Here is a 22,455-nt window from a genome sequence, read left to right as displayed (position 1 = left end):
CTAAAAAATTAGTTAATTATTCTGTTTACAATGAAAATACACAGCAAACTTCTGGTGTTTACTTATCTAGTTTCAACAAAGTTTATCTTGTGTCTCTGTGGTAAAGCAAAAAACGCGTAAAGATGTGTCGCAGGAGCTGTTTTCCTACTGATGATAAAATGGTTATGTAATAAGAAAAGACATACCCATGAGATGCAGACATGCAGACAGGAGAGCGCGAAGCAACAGGCATACAATTGTTAATTTTTTATATGTAAGTTTTTTATTCGGTTGATAGACGGCATCCGGTGGCTGATATAACGCTCGATCCAGCCATGAGAATATTTATTTAGTCTGGTGAAATTTTTGATCTCATAACACCGAAAAATCGTTGTAAACAAATTTGTAATTTAAAGCTTGTAATCATAGCTTTAGAATGATTTTTTTATGTTTAGCAAAATCAAAGTTATAGCAAAAATATCTGATATAGTCGATAATTTGTTATTTGTTAATAATGAATTTGCAATATCTGGGCTTTTCATGGACCGATTTAAATTTTTCGAAGGGTGTTTGGTTTGATAAACTGCGTTAGGCTTTCACGGCCATCATCTAACCTGTTAAACTGTTTGTTCAGGCTGTTTGGCCGTTGTCTTCTGAGATTAGTTCTCGACGTTTCGCCAACACTAGGGGTTGGCATCTTCTGGAGATGTTACTGCTTCGCTTGTAAGTTTCAGGTTACAACCTCAGAAGACAACGGCCTAACAGCCCGAACAAACAGTTTACCAGGTGTTTGGTTTGTTGTTTAAAAGAAACAAACATGATTTAAAAAATGCTATATCTTTATAAGTTATACGAATTTAACCAATTAAATTGTTAATAACAAATTTCTACCCAAAAATTCATCATCATTATCATCAATGGCGCTACAACTGTTCGTGAGTCTTTGCCGCGTTTACTATTGCCTTCCATATTTGTCGGTCCTGTGCCAGTAATTTCCATTGTCGCACTCCCATTTTCTCTAGATCTTCTTTGACTGCATCATTCCACCTTTTTCTAGGCCGCCCTACAGACCTTCTTCCCTCTGGCCTTTCCCAGAACACATTGTTTATAAAGCGATTGTCGTTACTGCGTATCACATGCCCTGCCCATCTGAGTCTATTGGCCTTATATATCTGACTAGATTTTCTTTTCTGAATAGAGACTCTAGCTCGTTATTATATCTACCCCTCCATTCGTTTGTCATGCTGTCTCTGCAAGGGCCATATATCATTCGAAGAATTTTACGTTCCCACACCAGCAATTTATTTATTTCTCTTTTTGTTAGTGTCCATGTTTCGCTTCCATACGCAACTGCTGGTCGTATTATGGTCTTATATATAAGGATTTTTGTACCTCGTGAAAGAAGTTTTGACTTTATTAGATGTTGCATTGCAAAGAGAGATCTGTTTCCTGCCATTATTCTCGTTTCAACTTCTCGCTCTAATTTGTTGTCATTTGTGATTGTTGCTCCTAGATATTTAAATTCTTTAAATACTTCGAAGTTGTGATCATCCCAAAAATTTGGAGTATCATATTGAAGATTCGGATTCGGGGGATCAAATTACATAAAAATCAGATGTAAAATTTTATGAACCTCAATCGGTTACGAAACCCCCGTCTGTCCCTAGACGTGCCTAGACCACAGTATATTACTTTTAGCAATAATACTGTGCCTAGACTATCAGGTTAGATGTTCTAAACATTTGTATCAATAGTAAATAATTTGTATCAAACCGGTATAATATGTAAAACCAGTTTTTGTCTCACAATGGCAAAAGCAGAATTTTGTGATATTTGTCGCAAATTGTGGAAATGTTTACGATTAAATAACCAAAATATTTTTATAATATAAATATGAGTTTAGTTACAAATATTCGTGCCATTTTATAGTTTTTAATGTTCTACTGCCTGTGGGGTTGTATTTATTGATTATTGCTATAAAATTCAAAATGAATGAATTGGAGGACATAATTCACTTGACCTTTTTCGTTTTTGATCCCTATTTCTTTGTAATCTTGAATTATTGCAGCTGTTAAACCGCAATGCAATTTAAAACACAATAAAGTCTTTATCAGTATTTATCAGTAATTTTGTCATGTTATGACAATAATACAAATAAGTGTTTCCACAATTTTTCACATTTCAGTTTATGAAAGCCTGTCAACTTGATAAATGAACATGATAAGACATTATAACTATTTGGCCTGTATACGAATGCACAAAATATAAATTTGTACTTCTTTCAATAGTCCAGTATTTCATTTCTTTTTTAACTGATGTATGTTCTCACATACTACTTATAACTTGTCTTATTATACTGAATAAATTAGTCTTTATGACTCTATTATCTCTTTTCCTATTTGTCTATCTATTTTGCCATTTTTCATATGTTACGAAAGATAGTGGTCATCGAAAATCGATTTTTTATTTAATCAACATATTCTTGAACGCAGGCAGATCGCTGAAAAATTGTCTGCAGTAAAAACATTCCAAGATATAGAAAAGGCAGTTAAGATTTGATTTTGCGTATAGTGCTTCTACAATTTGACTCATCACAGCGACTGGGTAGAAGTGAAATCAAATATTTTCCGTCAAAGGAAGTAATAATAAAATAGCTTCATACAGATGCATATGACACCGGCGCTATCTCTGAGAATAAAACAGAAAGTAAAACGGACGTGTACGAACTGATCACTTTATAGCCCACCATTAAAATTATTAGACCCTCCGAGATATAGTAAACTGATCACCGGCATCCTTTGGAGATAGGTAAACTCATCACCAGCATTTTTGTGAAATCTATGTGAGTAGGCAAAAGAATATAAAGTAACATACATATTTTATATAATTTCTTTGGTTTATATCTAACAGTTTTGTAAATATTAATTTTCTTATTCTTATTGCAATTAAAATCCAGAAAATTTAACCAACAATCAAACTTAATTAATTAAATGGTGTCTGATCTTTGATAAAAATGATAAAAAAAATCTTTTGCGTCACATCCATGTGAAAACTCAACGTAATATCTGACATACTTTTTGAGATATTTTATGTATTAGTATGATCTACCTAAAAACCTAAAACTGTGACAATGTGACTTTAACAATTTAATCAGAAATCTAAGTATCTACTTAAAGGTAATCTACTTAAAGTAACAAACTTTTTTTTCTGTTTGATCAGAATGATTCGCCACCAGTGCACAACAACTAAAAAAAAACGGTATAAAATTTACTTACCAGTTTGAATTGAAACTTTTGAATTGAATTATTGATAACTATTATTTTTCGTCCGCGTTGGCTCAAAACGTAATCAATGAGCAGTTCACTATCCGCGTTAAAGGAACAAGGGCAAATGAAGAGAAATTTTTTCTTTTCGAATAGTTTTAGGTAGCTATCAATAGAATTTTGTGGAATTCCCAAATAAAAACCAATGAATTGCATTTGCATTTAATACATCTATTTTAGATTTATTCTGTCAAATTACCAAATCTTAGCGGTTTGCAAGGGGTTTATGCCCTACGGGGTGCAGGTAGGTCAGTGATGAGTTTACCAATCTCTCGGGCTCTATTTTAAAATCCCTAGTTTTATGGCAGTGATGAGTTTGTACTATGAGGGTATTTATGCTAATTGGTGATGAGTTTACGTGTACCCAGTAAAACTCCGAAGATTTCTAGAGGTTCGAAACCAAAATTCAGATTTTGCCTAAATCTGTGCATACAATTTTCAAAGCAAGCAGACGATGAATGGAACAACATGGGGAATCTAAAATTGAATTCCATGACATATCGGTTCGTCTAGGCAAGAACCTTTCGTGAACTGGTTTCTTATAAGTACTCAAAATACGAGTAAATAAATATATAGAACAGACTGTTAAGAAGTTGGGATTTGGACTCTACCAGGATTCAGTCATCGTATCTCTTTTTTTTTAATATGTATGTGTCACATCTTTCACAAACCAGTTAACGTCAATTTTGCGATGGTGGTGACATAATTCTTGCGGCTAGAAATAATAAGTGGCATCTTGTGACCTAGAACATCTTTTATTTATTGTTATTACAAAATAGCCGCAAAAACAAAACAAAAAACTGGTATATCTGTGTAATCAGCAGCAAAAAAAACGAGAATACCGATATTTATGTAGAATTGGTTTAAGTGATTTATTATTTACACAAAATACAGAATATTAAACATTTTGCAAGGTTTTGAAATTACTTTCTTGTGGCATGTCTCATTTAAATATGTTTATCTAGGATTAAGCCACAATTATTGGTTGTAATGAAAATAACACATTTTTAACTAACTAATGTTTGACGTTTCGACTTTCACTCAAAAAATCGCTCCCAAAAAAGATTATTATACAAAATTCTGGGAAAATGTACCACCAAAATTATTTGTTATTAGGTTATGTCATTTTAAAATTAACATATTTGGCGTCGATCTTGTAGGCAGCAGCATGTAAATGGCTGAAAATATCTGAGGGATGAATGTCTAGAAAGGGATGATACATTGACAACAAAAACCAAACTGAATGTATCACCTACTATGGAACTACTAAGCAGAAAATGCTTATTTTCAACTAGATAATGATTTCTATAAGCAAAATTTCGGATTAGCCATGGGCTCATCCTTATCTCCATTATCAGCAGATATGTTCGTGAAGGATTTCGAACAAAACATTGTACACAAACAAAACAAACAACCCAGAGTATGGTGGAGGCATTTGGCCTCACGGACCAGAAACATTGAATAAATTCTTGATAGACATAAACAATAAAGAAAAATCAATCAAATTCACCATGGAACGAGAAAACAATAATTCACTTCCTTTTTTGGGCGTGCTAATCCCAAAAGAAGACACAGGATATGCAATCAAAGTCTACAGAAAACCAACCCATACTAACATCTATTTAAATTACCACCTCAACCACAAAGTAAACATCAAGAAACAAATAGGACGTGTTTCAGCCGAGTAGGATAGCAGGTCAGAAGACCCCAGTGTAGATGAACCGTGTTCCGGCTAAAACCTTAACCACCGTTCCAGAGTAGTGGTCTTACCACTCAATTAACAACTAAAATCCATAAATATTAACCGTCACCTTAACATAAGAATAACTATATTATATTAAGGAAAAATTTACAAATAACCATATCTATCACCATAAATCAGAAAAAAATTGTTTAAGAACTGCATATTTCCAAAAGAAATCAAAAGAACGAAAATATTTCCGTGAGGTCATAAATTAATTTTGGATCCTACCGGTTCTTGGCTCTCGAGAAAAAAGAAAGAAGATTTCAGATCCCCTGGTACAATTTCCTCCTATGTCCTCCTGCTCCTTCTTCTTCATCACCCCAGAAATCAAACAGTGTACTTCTCTCCATTCTTTCTCTCGGCTCATCATTATGTTTACCATGTTTCCTTCATCCAGCCTGAAACTGATTCGCCTCTCGAAGTCTCCCCTCTCATTTCCCATCTGTGACAGTTAAAAGTGTGGGCGGGAGCGTCTGGCACCGCACAAACAGTACAGTCCGTCGAGGCAGATTTGGGAACTCAAATATGACAAAAATACCATATATAAAGGGATTACCAGAAAAACTGAAGAGGATAGGAAACAAGTACAACATCAACAATGTTCAAAACAACCACACACTGAGATCTATCACGTCTAAAACCAAACACAACAACGCATAAGAAAGATAAAAACTGTATATATAAAATACCCTGTGAATGCAACAATTCCTACACGGGAGAAACCGCATGATCACTAGGTGTCAGTATAAAAGAGCATAAAACATACGAGACTTCGAGAAATCCCAATGGAAAGATGCATCAATAATGATGAAAGAAACGGACATGAAAAAGAGAAAAATTAAAGCAGCACTCATCCTACTTAAAGAAGAAAAATGTGTGGCAAATCCACCATCAGAATGCAATAGGCTTTGGTCGCCAATACAAAAAGAAGAAGTCAACAAGAATATATCAAAAATAGCGGAGTAACATTAGGTCGAAAAACATCACCTACATTCTTACACAAAATAATACGCAACACACAAAACATAATTCTGTATTGCACAATTTACGTTACACATTCACACTTACGATACAGTTTACACAAACACATAATACAAAAAAAACACACACAACAGTCAGAATTTGATATTCGTAGAGTAAAAACACCACCCTCGGATTTTTTTCAGTCATTTACATGCTGCTACAAATAACTTAGCACTCGCAGAATTTTTTATAATAATCTTTTTTGAGAAGGGAAGTCGACACGTTACATAGTTAAAATTTGATTTTTGTTATAACCAATAATTGTTGCTTAATCCCCTATAAACATAATATTCAAATTAAACATTTTTACTAGACTATTTTTATAAAGGTTTAATTTAAAAGAATCGCTGTTGGCTCTTGTATATTGAACGGTAGCCTACAGTGCCGACGTTTTTATTTCGGTAGTAAATGACGGGATTATTTCCTAATGAAAATAAATAGTGGATCCTAAATAAATTGTCGCTTTTTGTGTTAACTCGATCGAACCATCTTTACGTTTAATAGAATAAATAATATAGCCCATTAAATGAACGCCTGAAACGTATTTTCTTATCTACTGTATTTATTGGTAATTAACCACGATTTTAATTGAAAATACATTTGTTTGGTGACGATTTACAAACTACAATGAGAGTAAGGGTAATCTTCATTTGCCGTTATCCAGTTTTAATATCAATATAAGAAAGTAGGTGCAAGAATAATTGTTTTATAAAGATTTATTATTGTATTGTATCTCGTCTGGTTATTAAGCTTTGCGAATTCTTTCGCATATACTAGACCAGAGGAATTAGCAAATAAAAAGTCTTTTTCGTGACATTCGTTGATACAGGTATCTAACAACTGCTTTTAAAATATTAAACGTCGTTTTTTTACTTATAAACAATATATAAACAATGTAAGATCCCTATTTCGTTTTAAATACTAAAGGTGAAGACCAGAAAATTATATGGAAAAGTGACAATTTTACTGCAAAAGCATAGAAAATCCTTTAAAATGAGTCTTTGTAAAATTATTTTTGTTAATTTGTTGTTTAATTATTGCAAAAATAGATTCAAAAGTCGATTTTTTGAAAATTATTAATAACTTTTGTAAAAATGTACAAAAAACTTTAATTTCGCGTGATAATATGGACAATGTATTCATGTATCCACATGTATTCAGCTATAAAAATTTCAAGAAGTTGTACGTAGCAGTTATTGCAAAATTGAAATTGTTTATTCCAAAAAGTTTTTATCTACAGTGCACAGATTCTAAACATGCCGGTGGGAGATGACTTCTATGCGTTGTATTATAGTTGGTGTATAAGAGAAAAAGTTTTCGAAATATTGAAATAACAAATTTTATATTATTATTTGTTATTTCATTATTTTGAAAACTTTCTCTCATACATCGACTATAATACAGCGCATAGAAGCCATCTCCCACCGGCACATTTAGAATCTGTGCACTGTACGTCATTATGCGTAATAGCCCAGACTGGTTAAAAAAAAAAAGGTGGAAAAATGTTTCGCAGATATCTGAAGCTTTTAAGACATATGTGGGGGATACTAGATGATGAATAGATAAAAAGATACTCCTAGTTTTACCTTGCGGTTTTTGAAGCAATAATTTATGGTCACAATTTGATTTTTTTTCTATAAATTTTTTCCCTTATATTTTAAATAAACAATATTTATGTCATTTTTTTATGTCAAGAATATCTTTATTTTCTCGTTTTTTTAATCAAAATTGATAAATAATTTACAGAAATATTTGCAAAAAAGCAGTTTTTTGTACTAATTTATAAATTTTATTAATTTTTTTATGAACAAAATAAAATGGTATTAATACATTTAAACATCAAGGAATTACCATCTTTTAGATTTGTGCGAAATTTCCCCCCGATCAGTCAAATATTTTATTAATTTAATTTAAAGTTATTTAATTTGTTTATCCCTGAGGCTAATTATTTAAACTATTGAGTTTGCCCTACGCATGATGCTAGACACATTCAGCAAATTTCATAGGATTCTTTAAGACTTAGACTATCTCAGAAGTTAGATGCATATTGAGTTTTCATCGAAATTATTTACAAAATAAACGTTTGAACAAGGGGTATGTTTTTTACTTATAAACAATTGTAATAACTTCTATATTTTTCAAGCTACAGACTTGTACGTACAACCATTGGATAGCTGGTAAAAAAGCTCACATTAAAAAATAAAAAAACCTTCTATGACCAATAGGAACGAAGTTAGTGACATTTTAAAAAAATCATATCTCCATTGTTTATAAACATTAAGAAGTAAAATTTGCACAAATTTTGAATGAAAATCTAAACTTTATATTGAAACTTATAGCTATAAAATTTATCTAATTTTTCGAAGCGACGGTACTTTCGAAATATCGACATAGGAAAGTGGAGAGGATATCTGATTCAGCTCTGTTTTTTTTTCGGCATCGGAACTTCAATTTGCAACACGTAGGAAAAATTTACATTATCTCGGCTTCCTTTGCAGCTGCAAGCCTCTTTTTTTTATTCTGGGGTAGCTCGTCGAAATATGAATAACTACATAGTTTTCACTGGCCGGAAAATATGGGAAAACTCGGAAAAATTGAGTCCATTTGAAATTCACCCTAAATACTTACTTTTGTCTATCGCAGTATTAATAATAATGACATAATTTTCACCCCCAATAAATCTCGGAAAATCCCGGAAAATCAACATATGTTTTTTCATTTTATATCAATGATGTAATAATACTTATATATTTTATAAATTAAATTTCAGGTAATTTTTTACACATTATATTATTATATTCCTTATATTAATTATAATTGTTTGTATTTTTATAATTAACAATATTGATTTTTATTCTATTTTTCTTACAAATATGATATACAATATTAATCTAATCTGCCTTACTGCTTTTATAAAATAAGTCGATTTTTTCATCACTTGCCTTATTAAATTTTGCAATGTTTATTGAACTTTACTTTTTTTATTTTCTTTACATACATTGGTTTAAAAGTTAAAATTTGGTTCATTTATTCGACTTCACTGTCAGGTCTGAACCTTTTTGTTGCAGGTTGTTTGTCTTCACTTATTAAGTCAGTCTTTCCATACATTAACATATTAATGGGCGATCTTAATGCCAAGGTGGGTCAAGGTAAAGTAGAAGAACAAGTAGGAAAATATGGGCTTGGAAACAGAAATGACAGAGGAGATCGATTGATTCAATTTTGCCAAAGTGAAGACTTCGTAATAACAAGTACCTTTTTCAAATTACCTCCTCGACGGTTATATACATGGACATCTCCACAACATACCAAAGAAAAAATAGTGAGAAATCAAATAGACTACATTATAATAGCAAGGAGGTATCATAATGCTGTTAAATGTACTAAGACGTACCCAGGAGCTGATATAGACTCAGATCATAACCCGGTAGTTACTGTGATAGAGGCGAGACCAAAAAAGATTAGAAGACCACACAGAAAGGCACTAGATTTAAATAAACTTAGAAACAAAAATATACGACAAGAAACAGGAGAAGAAATAAATGAAAACCTCCGTTCAGTGCAGCAACAAATTAACGATACAAACAACGTTGACCAAAAATTAAAGTACATAAATACAGCTATACAAACAGCAGGATAGAAATATCTTACAAAAACAACAACAAAGAATAAGGGGTGGATGACACAAGATATACTAGACTTGATGGAACAAAGAAGAAAGATGAAGAATTACCCAGACAAATACAAAAAAATAAATAAACACATAAAAAAGAGAATAAAAGAAGCCAAAGAGGAGTGGATTAAAGAACAATGTGAAGAAATGGAAACCTATGAGAAAAAGTACGATGCGTTAAATATGCACAAAAAAGTAAAAGAGATAACAGGAAGCATAAAGAAATGCCAAATAGGTAAACTTAAAGACAAAGATGGAAATCTTATTGTAGATCTAGAGAATAAAATAAAAAGATGGACAGAATACCTGAATGAACTATTTAAAGACGATAGAAACAACTTAACTCAGATAATCAATGCAACTGGGCCAGACATATTGAAAAAAGAAGTAGAATACGCAATAAGAAACGCTAAAAATGGAAAAGCAAATGGACCTGACGAAATTCCTACAGAACTGTTGAAGCTTTTGAATGATAAATCCGTAACCATAATATTAAATTTTGCAGCGAGGAGCTAAAACAGTTTCCCCTCCACTTTCCTATGTCGATCTTTCGAAAGTAACTTCGTTTCAAAAGGTTTTAAGTTTCGAAAAATTTGATGAATTTTATAGCTATAAAATTCAATATAAAGCTTGGATTATCATTCAAAATTTGTGCAAATTTTACTTCTTAATGTTTATAAACAATATAGATATAATTAACAAAAAAATTGTCGCTAACTTCGTTCCTGTTATTCATAGAACATTTATTTTTTTATTAAATGTGAGTTTTTTTACCAGCTATCTAATGGTTGTACGAACAAGTCTGTAGCTTGAAAAATATAGTTATTACAATTGTTTATAAGTAAAAAACATACCCCCTTTTCAGACGTTTATTTTGTAAATAATTTCGATGACAACTCAATATTCAATGGTTTAAATAGTTCAATGGTTTAAATAATTAGTCCCAGGGATAAACAAATTGAATAACTTTTAAACTATTTGACCGATCGGGGAAAAATTTCGCACAAATTTAAAGGACGGTAATTCCTTAATGCTGAAATGTATTAATAACATTTTATTTTGTTAATAAAAAAGTTAATTAAATTTATAAATTAGTGCAAAAAAACTGCTTTTTTGCAAATATCTCCGTAAATTATTTATCAATTTTAATTGAAAAAACGGGAAAATAAAGATATTCTTGATATAAAAAAATGGTATAAATATTGTTTATTTAAATTATAAGGGAAAAAATTATAAGATAAAAAATCAAATTGTGACCATAAATTATTGTTTAAAAAAAACGCAAGGTAAAAATAGGAGTATCTTTTTATCTATTCATCATCTAGTAACCCCCACCTATGTCTTAAAAGCTTCAGATATCTGCGAAACATTTTGCCGTGAAATCGATGATTTTTGTATAATCAGACTGGGCTATAACTATTAGGTCTACATAAATTCTGAAAGCACCAAATTGAAGACAAAGGCTTATTTTATCAAATTAAATCGTTTAATAATTAAAAAATTTATGTTAAATATTGTAAAATAAGTTTACAAAAGTACTGTGAGTTTTATTTTAAACATTTAAAATAACTCAGATGCATCAACATATAGACAGTTAATTTTTTTTACTCGGAATGTCGGCATTGTGAAAAAAAGTACGTAAAGTAAGTACGGGCAGATTCAAAACTACTTCAGACAATATCGTCGTTGCTAAGGAGCTGATAACATGGCCCATATTTGTCATACTGTATTCACGTCTTAACTACGGTTTCATCAATGTTTTTAAATTCATCGGCGTTGCAGACTAATACAGTTAGTCCAGCTATGGTAGTTTCTTTATCATCATATTCTATCTTCCATCTCATCATTCTGGCTTTACAACCGTGCGTGGGTTATAGCTACATCTTCCATCTAGCGTTATTTTGTCTTCTTTCTTCTCTTTCACTCTACTCCATGCATTGGCCACAGCAAATATTGCATCTGTGCAAAACTTCATCAGATCAACTTCATCCAACAAGTTGATCGTAAATTCTCTTCTGTAGCGGCGTTTCGTTGTATCAATACCCTACTCCATTGATTAAATGCTTGATGTAACACTAGTTGAAAACAAAGAACAAGGAAATTTCCATCGTCAGATCTTAGGGCTGCCTCATTGGGATGAGCACCAGCACTATCCAGAAGAATAAGCTTATTTTGTGGCAACTTTTATTTATTTAACTACCACTGATTGCATTAAAAGGTTCGTTGATTTTCAAGTGTTCGTGAAAAATCTTCGCTTGGCTAGCACACATTGGTTCAGATATACGCCCTCCGATCTTTTTTGCAGAAACCACTTTATTGAGTTGTTGAAAAGTTTAAAAGAGTCAGTCTGAGATATGAAATTGTGCTTCACTTGAGAAACGCAATGAAAATAATAATTTTTTGAAGAAAAAAAATGTTCTGTGCAGACAAGTTATCCTTCACAATTCACAGGGAACATAATCTATCCATTGTACGTTATTAGTCTCCGGAAAATAAGCATTTAAGTGTGTATGTGCACACGAATTGTGTAAATCAAATTATTCCTACACTTCAACATCTTCAAATAAACTTCGGGTAGGAAGGAAATTTGGTTTAATTTAATGCACAGGCGGTCAGAGACTATTTATATTTAATTTATCTTTTTGTCCATACTATCCCTTTAAGCACACCAATGTTTAATAAGAATTTCTACTAAAAAAAACCACATAAAAAAAGATCCAATACTAACCTATCCCAAAAGAAAATAAATACAAAACCATCACAGAAAGTTTTGGTCACTCTAAAAGCGATATCAACCAAAATCTATTTGCTAGCCATTAAGTAACACATTCTAACCCGTATGAGGTCCTGTCTATATTAAAGGATATAAAGACAAAGCTCCGTATTTGGGTTAACGAAACCCAGGAGCCCCTCAATGGATTGTCGGCACCAACGGCAGAATGATAAAAATAAGTTTTAGGTCGTGGCGTTAAAGTTACACCCACAAACAAAACGGGAGTGTCTGCAAAGTGTCGAGGGTTGATGAGTGGAATAAAAGGGTTAGCCAACCGACAACGAAGCATTTTCAATTTGTTTATTAAATTTTTAGTACTTATGGGTTTCATTGAGAATCAATAACTAACTAAAAAAATTTATTAACATGTTCGATTTTTATATGGTGTCCAAAATATTTGACACTTTTTTAAAATATATTACACTTTAAAAAACGAAATTAAACAAACAAAATATATATATATATATATATATATATATATATATATATATATATATATATATATATATATATATATATATATAGTTTCAAAAGTTATGCATGAAATAAAATTTTCGCCATTAACTATTTCCAAGAACTATGGTTATAGATCATTTTTATAAAAAAATATTATAACGTTGACAGATATTTTATTAAAGAGGGACATATTATTTTTGTTTTAACGAATAAAAAATTAAGTTCTAATTAAAATGTATTTACTTAACAATTTTAATATCGTGTATTTTTACCACGGGCATCGATGCAATTCTGGAATCGAGCTCTAATACTGCTAACAAGTCGATCAATCATTTCCTGTGGAAGATTCTTTACAGGCGATTTTAAGTTCATGATGGGTTCTAGGAAAATTCCTTCGGGCATGAATAGCTCTGAAGAACACATCCCATGCATGTTCATATTGGGATAAATCGCAGGCCAGTCCAAAGGGCGAATACTTTCTGTCTCAATAAAGTCATTAACCACTTGAGTCCTATGTGGGTGGGCGTTATCATCCATAAATACAAATTTTTACCCACAGCTCCTTGCCATAATTCCAAATGACGTTCCAAAATCCATGTGATGCACCTGTTTCCTGTTAAGAGTTCCGTCAATAACCACCTATTTTGTGAGTCCACCTGCCATAATATCTGCCCAAAACATAACACTGCCACCAGCGAAAGGAAGAATCGGATGGGCATGTGCTAGTTGTGCAGCTCTTGTTGACTCTCGCCAAAACACGAACTCGTCGGCTATCACCAGTTAAACAGATTCTGGTCTGCTATAAAAAAAGCATAAAATTACAAAACTTTTGAGGGAGCTGTACGTATTCTTGAGTCCACTGGAAGCGATGCAAAACATATCTAGGTTGTAGCTCAAGAACTCTTATTGTAGCCAACAATACTCTGACTACTGTAGCACGCCTGAAGTCTCTTTGGAGGGCTGGTATAGACGTAGAAGAATTTCTCCGAATGGAAATTATGATATATCTATTCTGTTGCTCATTGGTAACTCGGGGTCTACCAGAGCGAGCTATTTGCCTCCAGAAATTACCTATTCCACATCTGTGAGACATCACTCTGAAAAACACCCACTATTTCCGACACGAACGGCTGTGAACGGCTCAGAAATTAAATACCGAGTCATTATAAATCACGTTTTCACAAATTTTACTAGAATTAATTTTTCACACCTTGGCAAAACCAGACCGGGTGCACATGAATTGGCTCTTGCTTGTAGGTAATAAGCTCTCTACCGATAAAAGGGTTTGCGTGAATTGGTTCCCGATGAAATTCTGGGAAGTTTAGGTAGCTAGGTATTCATATACCCTTCGCCGCAAACTTACAAGGAAGAAATATGCAAACTTGCATATTTCTACTTGATCATATCGTCGTAGAAAATGCAACCTACTGAAATATTAAGCGAACAGTTTTAAATATAATTTCCATAAGTTGCCATGACATGGCTCTTCTGCCTTCCAGCAGATTATATTTGTCATTTCTCATTATGTGGCCTAGGTACTAGGTCTTTTTTTTCTTAATAGTTGTTATAAGTTCTAACTCTCTCTTTATGGTGTTTAATACTATTCAATTCGTAATGTGTTATGTCTATGATATTCTTAGCATTCTGCCTCATAATGTCTCATGGTATTTAATTTTAGAATGCTAGAATTATTAGAACAGCTATGATGAAACTGGTAGCGATTTGGAAAAATTCTAGCATAACAATACACACAAAACTAAGGCTTTTGAAATGTGGGTATACCGCCGCATGTTGAGAATATCCTGGATTGATCATCGCACTAACGTATCGATATTAGAACAACTTAAAGTAAAGGATAGATTGCTTAATAAATACAACAGAGATATTTGCAGTATTTTGGACACATTGCTAGAAGAACAGGTACGATGGAAAAACTGATAGTCGAGGGTAGAGTTGAAGGAAAGAGACCTAGGGGAAGATCTCCAAGCCGTTGGGTAGATCAAACAAAAATACTGATTAACCAAGGGTTACATGAAGCCGAACAACTAGCCCAGGACAGAGAAGGATGGAGAGAAATCGTGCAAAAACTGTAAAGGCCTGATGGTGTCACCACATTCCAAAAGGGATTAGGATTGCGGAGGAGAGGATTTAATTTTAATGTCCGGGCTTCGACTCCGTACAGAAGGACTGGCCAAACGTTGCATTTAATATCTCTAATTCGGGTGTCTAAGTGTAGTTTTCAGTTACAGATAATTTCCTTCCATTTATTGTACATGTTCCTAGCTTGTTCTGTTTTTATTTCTATATCTGGATCCCACTTATCGTTTACTACCATACATATCGTACCTGGGATGACGAAGTAGGGCAGATTTTGAAAAGTAGGGGAATGGAATGGTCAGAAGCTCAAAATAAGGCAAAAAACAATAAAGAATGGACAAAATTCGTGCACAGAATAGAATAAAAAAAAACAAGAATTCTGTATTTTCATTGAGATGTAATGTATTTTTGTAACCTGTATTTGTATTGTTACGTAAAAATATGAGTCATATTTAAAAAGCCTGTAAACATGTTTTTTATTCACTAATATGTTGTAGATTGTACGAGGAATTCTACCAGCTGGCAGAAAGAAAACCAGTCAGACGATGACCTTCTAGTATAAATCAGAGGGGTTCTCCTGAATTCTAGGCCAGTTGTGGTTTCATATATAATAATGGATTTTTCATTGAAGGGTTAGTCAAGATCTGACGACCGCGCCCGCGATTTTTAATTGTCACGTTCGCCTATATAAATTATGTATTGTTCGCTAAATAAATTAATATAAATTATTGTGCTTTTTAATAAATTAAAATAAGAACCTTTTAATAAAGACATTAAAAATTGAATAAAGACAACAGTTAAATAAATATCATTTCAGTATTTACCTCATACCTTAGGGTAGAGAGGTGTTCGATTATATATATATATATATATATATATATATATATATATATATATATATATATATATATATATATATATACATGATTTTTTTTAACTAGTTTATCGGTATTTATTATAATAGCGAAACAATTAGTTAAAAGTAAATTTTAAGGCTACTTACTTAAACAGGGATCATGTCAGCACTCACCTAAAACAAAAGAAAAATAATTCAGTCACAAAACACACAAAAAAATATGTCATAAAAAATTATTATTACAGGTCTCATCATTGATACTTGTTCAAGCTCTTATGATGCATATATATATATATATATATATATATATATATATATATATATATATATATATATATATATATATATATATACATCAAGTTGCCAAATTGAGAGCAACAGCCTATTTTACGGACCACATTCTTCATGAAGCTACTGTGACGGTATGGATAAGGTATCAATTATTTCGACTAGAATTGACAAATGTCGCTCAAAAATTCATCCAACCTTAACCAGGACTACATTAAAATATGTTGATCTCATTTTTACCGAGTTTAAAATATTTTAAAACGATTATAGGTTAAAACCAGACATTTTAAAGTTTGAATTAAAACAACTGTGGCGCCAATTAAACATTAAGTAATACAACGACCACCTGTTGATAAAAGTAAAGTTTAATAATTATCACGGATAATAATATCACGAAGCCCCATTCTCGTACAGACGACCTTAGTAGTGTATTAAACGACCTTAATATTCTCGTTTATGTATTAAGACATCATTTAGTCAAGGAGCTAACTAGTCAATTTACAAAGTAAGAAATGAGCGTCCGCCAACTTCGTCAAATATGTACTTAAAAGCTTTTTTAAAAGATAACAAATTTTACACGCAATATCTTACGATTTAAGGCATTATGATTTATCACAATTTAGAAAAAAAAATATATATATAAAAGAGAAATGTAAAGAAAAATGAGAGACCTACCTGAAGTATAAAAATTCAAGTACTCCAGAATTAAGAGAAGTCTATAGAAGAATAAGAAATGAAACAAAGGAGATGATATGAAGAACAAACAATGAACAATGGGAGCAGTTTACAAAAACAATAGGAAGCAACTTCCTAGATGCACTAAAACAAATATGGGGAATTATAAAGAATTAACGGAAAGAAATGGCAGAATTAAAGGAAAATAATAACATACCAGTAAAAGAATGAAATGGCGCTATTTAAAGGAACGAAAACCAATCATTTATACAAGAATGTGCTTCAATTAAGACACAAAATAGAAATCCTTCTAGGAGTTTCATACTCTATGCCGAAGTGTGCCTTTACCTTAGGAGTTGAATCTACCCCAATTGGGGATTGAAACCTTTATATTGAAAATAACATCAAGAATCGATAAAAAAAAATATTCTAAGCAAAAATATAGTTTTTCGAAAAATCAATACATTTAGACTTATCGTAATAAAAAATTTCAATTTTTATTGTGTTTCAACCGATTTTTCACGAATAACTTCAAACATTTAATCGAAAAAACTTTTTATAGATAAAATGTAGCCTATAAAAAAATCAAAGAAATTTTTCGTTATTTCTGCTACAATCCTAACAAAATCTTAATCCTAAAAAATGAGTTATAACCCATTGAAGGTGATAATTTGGAATTTAACGAACAATTTTAAAAAATCAACATAAAATAAAAGAGAAATGGTCAATTTTACTGGAAAAAATTGTAATATATTTTTTTAATTCCTTAAAATTAGACCTTACTGAACTCTCTAGGTCTTTAGCTCATAACCTAAGGGAGTTATGATAAAAACAAGGTTGATTTCTATTTCTACCCTAATTGCAATTCATCGTTATCCATTTCAAATTTTATTTAAGCATCAGTAATGGGATCCAAAAGTTTGCTCAATTTAAAATTAATAATTTTGAAAAAAAAATATGGTTACAGTGGCAAAAATATTACTGACATTTTAAAAATACTATCTTTTTTTCACAATAAAACCTACCGAATATATACGTAAAATTTGCTATATAATATTAATTTTTGTAAAAAAACTACAGAAACTGTGGTGAAGCATATGTTTCAAGAAATACAAAGAAAACTGTATTTGCGCGCATAATCAGATTGCCATTTATGTCGCCATTTATATCGCCAATACCTTTTTAAAGTGCTAAGTTGGATTTATTGTAAAAAGTCTTTAATTACTAGTACACAGACAGAGCTAGTAGGAAGTTTCGGACCAGAGAATATGGCGTTTCAATTAATGGAGAAAGAAAATGTGTTTGTCGTCAGGCTTTTGTCAGCATCCATGGCATAAGCGAAAAAAGAGTTCGCGTTGTTTTAGACTGTGCTGGGTCATAACAGAAGGAAGTCAAGTGCATGAAATAAAATGGTTGGATATAGAAAGCAGTTGGTCAGAGATCACATTGATTTTCTTGTTACCGTTTCCAGTCACTACAACAGAGCCAAAAGTCCTTTTCAAAAATATATGCCAACGGGTTCATCAATTACTGGGGCATATTTAGCTTATATGTAATGGCTAGGAAACAAATATCCCAAAGAACAGCCTGTGATAGACTCCTATTATCGAAATATCTTTGTCAACGAATTCAATCTAGGTGTTCAGCTTTCTTATATTGATTATTGTAATACCTGCTCTAAGATTAAAGTTAAACTTGATGGGTTAAAGACTAGAAACCCAAATTCTCCCAAAATAACTGAATTAGATATGGAACTGAAGGTTCATTTAGCAAACCAGAAAGCTGCACAGGATATGATGAAAAGCTACGAAAGCAATCAGGATGAAAATATTGAAATTGATTTACCACAAGCATTACCCACGCCTAAACTTACCTTTAACGTACAATACTACAAAAAAAAAATGTGGACTTAGGAATCCACAACGTTAAAACAGGAACAGTCATAATGTATGTATGGGATGATACCATCGGCAAACGCGGATCGTGCGAAATAGCCAGTTTTCTCAGTAACTACGAGAACTTTGTTAACACGCATGTGAGAAAAGTTATAATTTTTAGTGATAAAATGCCGGGCAAAATAAAAACATAAACGTTGTTTTGTCTCATCTCAGCCATATTCGTGCAAACCGCTTTGATCTTATTAGGCACGTTTTTTTAATGTATCGAGATCGATATTTTGGTTCAATTAAATTAAAGATCAAGGACTGTGAGGTATTTTCTAAACAACACTTTATCTATTTAATTGCACACACGAAAAAAAAAAGAAAAAAAGAGCAACTAAATCTGTAACCTCGGAAACCTTTTTTGGCTGGTGCTAGAAAGGTCACCAATGGAGACACTGCGGACGGCAGCCAGATGGTTGGTGGAGAGCGAGTCGTGGGTTCGAAACTAGCTTTTGGAACCGGGAATGGGTCCAACGGACGAAATAAGTAAAGATATGACAGGATAAGACGTATTACAAAAGATACCGAAATAAACAAAAAGATAGATGGGTAAAATTACCCAAGATAAGATAAGATAGGAACAGGGCGCCACTTAATTTTTTGGGGTTTAAGGAGAAAATTAAGAAACCTTAGAAAAGAAAAAAGATAATGAAAAATATTTTGGTTCTGAGACCAAATCCAAGGAAAGATACCAACAGTTAATTATTAAATAAAATTGGTCAACACACTATATAAACAAATAATAAATATATTAGGTGGACTCCGTCCACCTACTTACCTATGAAACTAAATCAGCCCGATCTTTCTTCTGGTCGAAGGTATAATAATAATTTAATGTAATAAGCAAATATTCAGAGTTAGTATGTTATCAGAAAACTTGTTAGGAGTCGACAAATAAAATTCATACATGAAACAAAAACAATATATTCAAGAATATGATATGATTCAATATGATATAGGCAGCTGAATGTACACTCAAGTAATAAAAATACACCATCAATTATAAATGGTGGTATACATATAAAAAATAAACAGTATTATGATTGCTAAATATCTTTACAAATACCATATAATGGAATCATACACATATTAAATTATCAGCGAAGAGAGTCTGATGCTATATAAAAATATTCAACTAAAGTTGATTAACGAAAGTCTCTCTTTGCTGTTTAATGGGCATATATCGAGATACTGGGTGTAGTAAATAAAAAATGAATAACAAATAACACAAAGTTAATTAAAGCTAAATTCAAAGAATAAAAAAAGATTTCAGAAATAAAAATTTAACCAACCCGCACTTGGTTAAGTTAATTATCTATCTCGCACTGTTGTTTAATGATTAACTGAGAATTAAATGTTCGTAATTTAGAAGTTCTTAATATCTGATTGAAAGTTCGTAAGCCAATATTGAATATTATTTAAATTGAAAGCAAAAATCAGTAGTTACTCTTAACTACAGGTGAAGACATGTATGAACGTAGATTCGCCCAGATAGTTGAAGATAATATGATAACCATATTATTCGCCCAGATAATTGAAGGTAATTGATTATGATAACTTACAGTAAATCTTGATGACTGCTACACTGCACTGAAGTTAATATACTTTACTATAATACTTTACATGTATCAAGCACTAAAGTTAATTAAAATTAAAAGGTACTTTATAACTATCTTCTTCTTCTTCAGCCTTCAGTAATCCAACTTTGGACATAGGCCTCCCCCAAATCAATCCAGTGTCTTCTATTTTGCGCACCTTGCTTCCAGTTGTGTCCTCCGATCTTCTTAATATCATCAGCCCATCTCATTTATGGTCTTCCTCTGCGTCTCTTTCATAACCATGGCCTCCACTGTTGTATTTCGTGGTTCCATCTCTTATCCTTATTTTATAACTATATTTAATCTAATATAATATTAGATTTAGAAACTCAAACTATATAAGTGTATACACACTAAACAAATGCACAGAGAAGGTAACACAGAGACGGTAATATGAGCGAGCGTCTGTCCTCAAAGACTGCCCTCTCAGAAGTGGTGTTCCTTCTCTAAAAATTTACGAAACTAACCAAGAAGGTGGGATATCTACCACTCAAAAATGATAGGACAGTATCCATTTCTGAGAAGGTAAAGTTCCAACGACTATCGGAAAGTTCGAGGTAAATCGGTACTAGTAACTTGGAACGTGACGAAAATAAAATCTCCGGAATTAGGTTTTTACAGAAAAATTACTATAGACGTGCTTTCGACGATATTTAAGAAATCTATCTAAAAGAAATCGCCTGAAACCGGAAAGAATTAACCGAGCATTAACGAGGATAATAAGTCGGACTTTCCGTCTTTTGAGATAGTCGGTAAATTCCAATAAAATTTCCTTTCGTCTCAGCAACAGGGGTAAAAGGATTAAAAATTATTTAATATTTTAATTATAAAAAAATGTTACAAATCTCAAATACTGGGAGTTGACTTCAAGAATGGCAGAATTTTTGAATTTTAAGATGGGCTTTAAAATTCAAACAGTATGTTACACGGATATTCCTACAAACGACATACTCCAAAAGAGGCGAAAGAGACTTCTCGATGTAACAAATTTTAACTTGCTAGTATAGAACTTCCTCTTAAATACCAGGGTTTCCTCAAACTTATAGAAGAAAAGAAAAAGGACCTACAATACCGCTATAGAAGAAGCTATTAGTGGAGGAATTGATATAACTGAAGTCGAAGAAACGATAGACGATGAAAATCAAATTTGAGGTTATTTATTTATTTATTTGGGATTTTTGCAACGTATTCCACTACAAATACCTTCCACAGAAACCTGTTATAAAACTATGTTTACTTTTGTAAATAAAAAATGCTAAACCTTTTCTTTTCATTTCATAAAAATCTTGCAAAATCCTCTTTTAAGTTTTGTTAATAATATAAAACTTGTTTGCCCTAAACTAAGAAAAATTGAAATTTTCAATTAGGAACAAGTTAAAATGTATTGATTTTCAAAGAAAAAAAAATTGTGTAAGACACTGTTATTTAGAAAATAGCTTTCAATCAAATCAGGTTATTTTCAAAATAAAGGTCCCCACTCCCAGTTGGGCGGATTCCCCCTCCAGCAATGTATATTTTGTTTGTTAATGTATTCCCTATTTACTGTTAGAATTTCAAAAAAATCGAAGCATATTGATGGAATTCGGAGTTAAAGACCTTGGTACACTGCACTATAGGGGACAGCTCTATTTTTTCTCCGCCTGTCTACGTGGTATTTAATCGATACATACGTATGTAGATTTGAAAAAACATTCCGTAACACAGTACCGATTTGATCACAAAAAAATAAACGTTTTTTTTTCATGAAAATTTTTAAAATTTGGTGGGTCTGGTTTTGTCACTAACCGACCCAATGAATGGTTTATCAAAATTTCTCGTATATTATTTTTTAAGTTTCTACCCACCTAAAGGTATATACAACTACATGAAACCACAAATTTGGACCGAATTTCTATATAAGCACTTGTTCAGCTCCCACACTAATGAGCCGTTTTCACTGGTTTAATTAACTTTTAACTTTAAACAGCAGAACAAACCCGCACCGTGAGCTCCATGAGTCATCACGTCAAGCACTGAGACTGAAGTGG

General features: G+C 32.0%; 1 protein-coding gene across 2 annotated transcripts in view; it reads right to left on the bottom strand.

Annotated features, from left to right (window-relative positions):
- The window catches only part of corn (microtubule-binding protein cornetto), a 167,831-nt gene that overhangs the window by 96,163 nt on the left and 49,213 nt on the right, over positions 1 to 22,455 (bottom strand). Inside the window, exon 1 of one of the 2 annotated variants that reach the window (XM_072532282.1) lies at positions 22,273 to 22,422. The exons of the other annotated variant lie outside the window; for it this stretch is intronic. The gene's annotated coding sequence lies outside the window, so the exon portion shown is untranslated. Of the gene's footprint in view, positions 1 to 22,272; positions 22,423 to 22,455 lie in introns of those variants that run through there. 2 annotated transcript variants of the gene reach the window in all.

Source organism: Diabrotica undecimpunctata, chromosome 5 (assembly GCF_040954645.1).
Source record: "Diabrotica undecimpunctata isolate CICGRU chromosome 5, icDiaUnde3, whole genome shotgun sequence".
In the NCBI taxonomy this organism is placed as follows: Eukaryota; Metazoa; Arthropoda; class Insecta; order Coleoptera; family Chrysomelidae; genus Diabrotica; species Diabrotica undecimpunctata.
The sequence above is the reverse complement of the archived record's forward strand: the minus strand, read 5'-3'. Positions and strand labels throughout refer to the sequence as shown.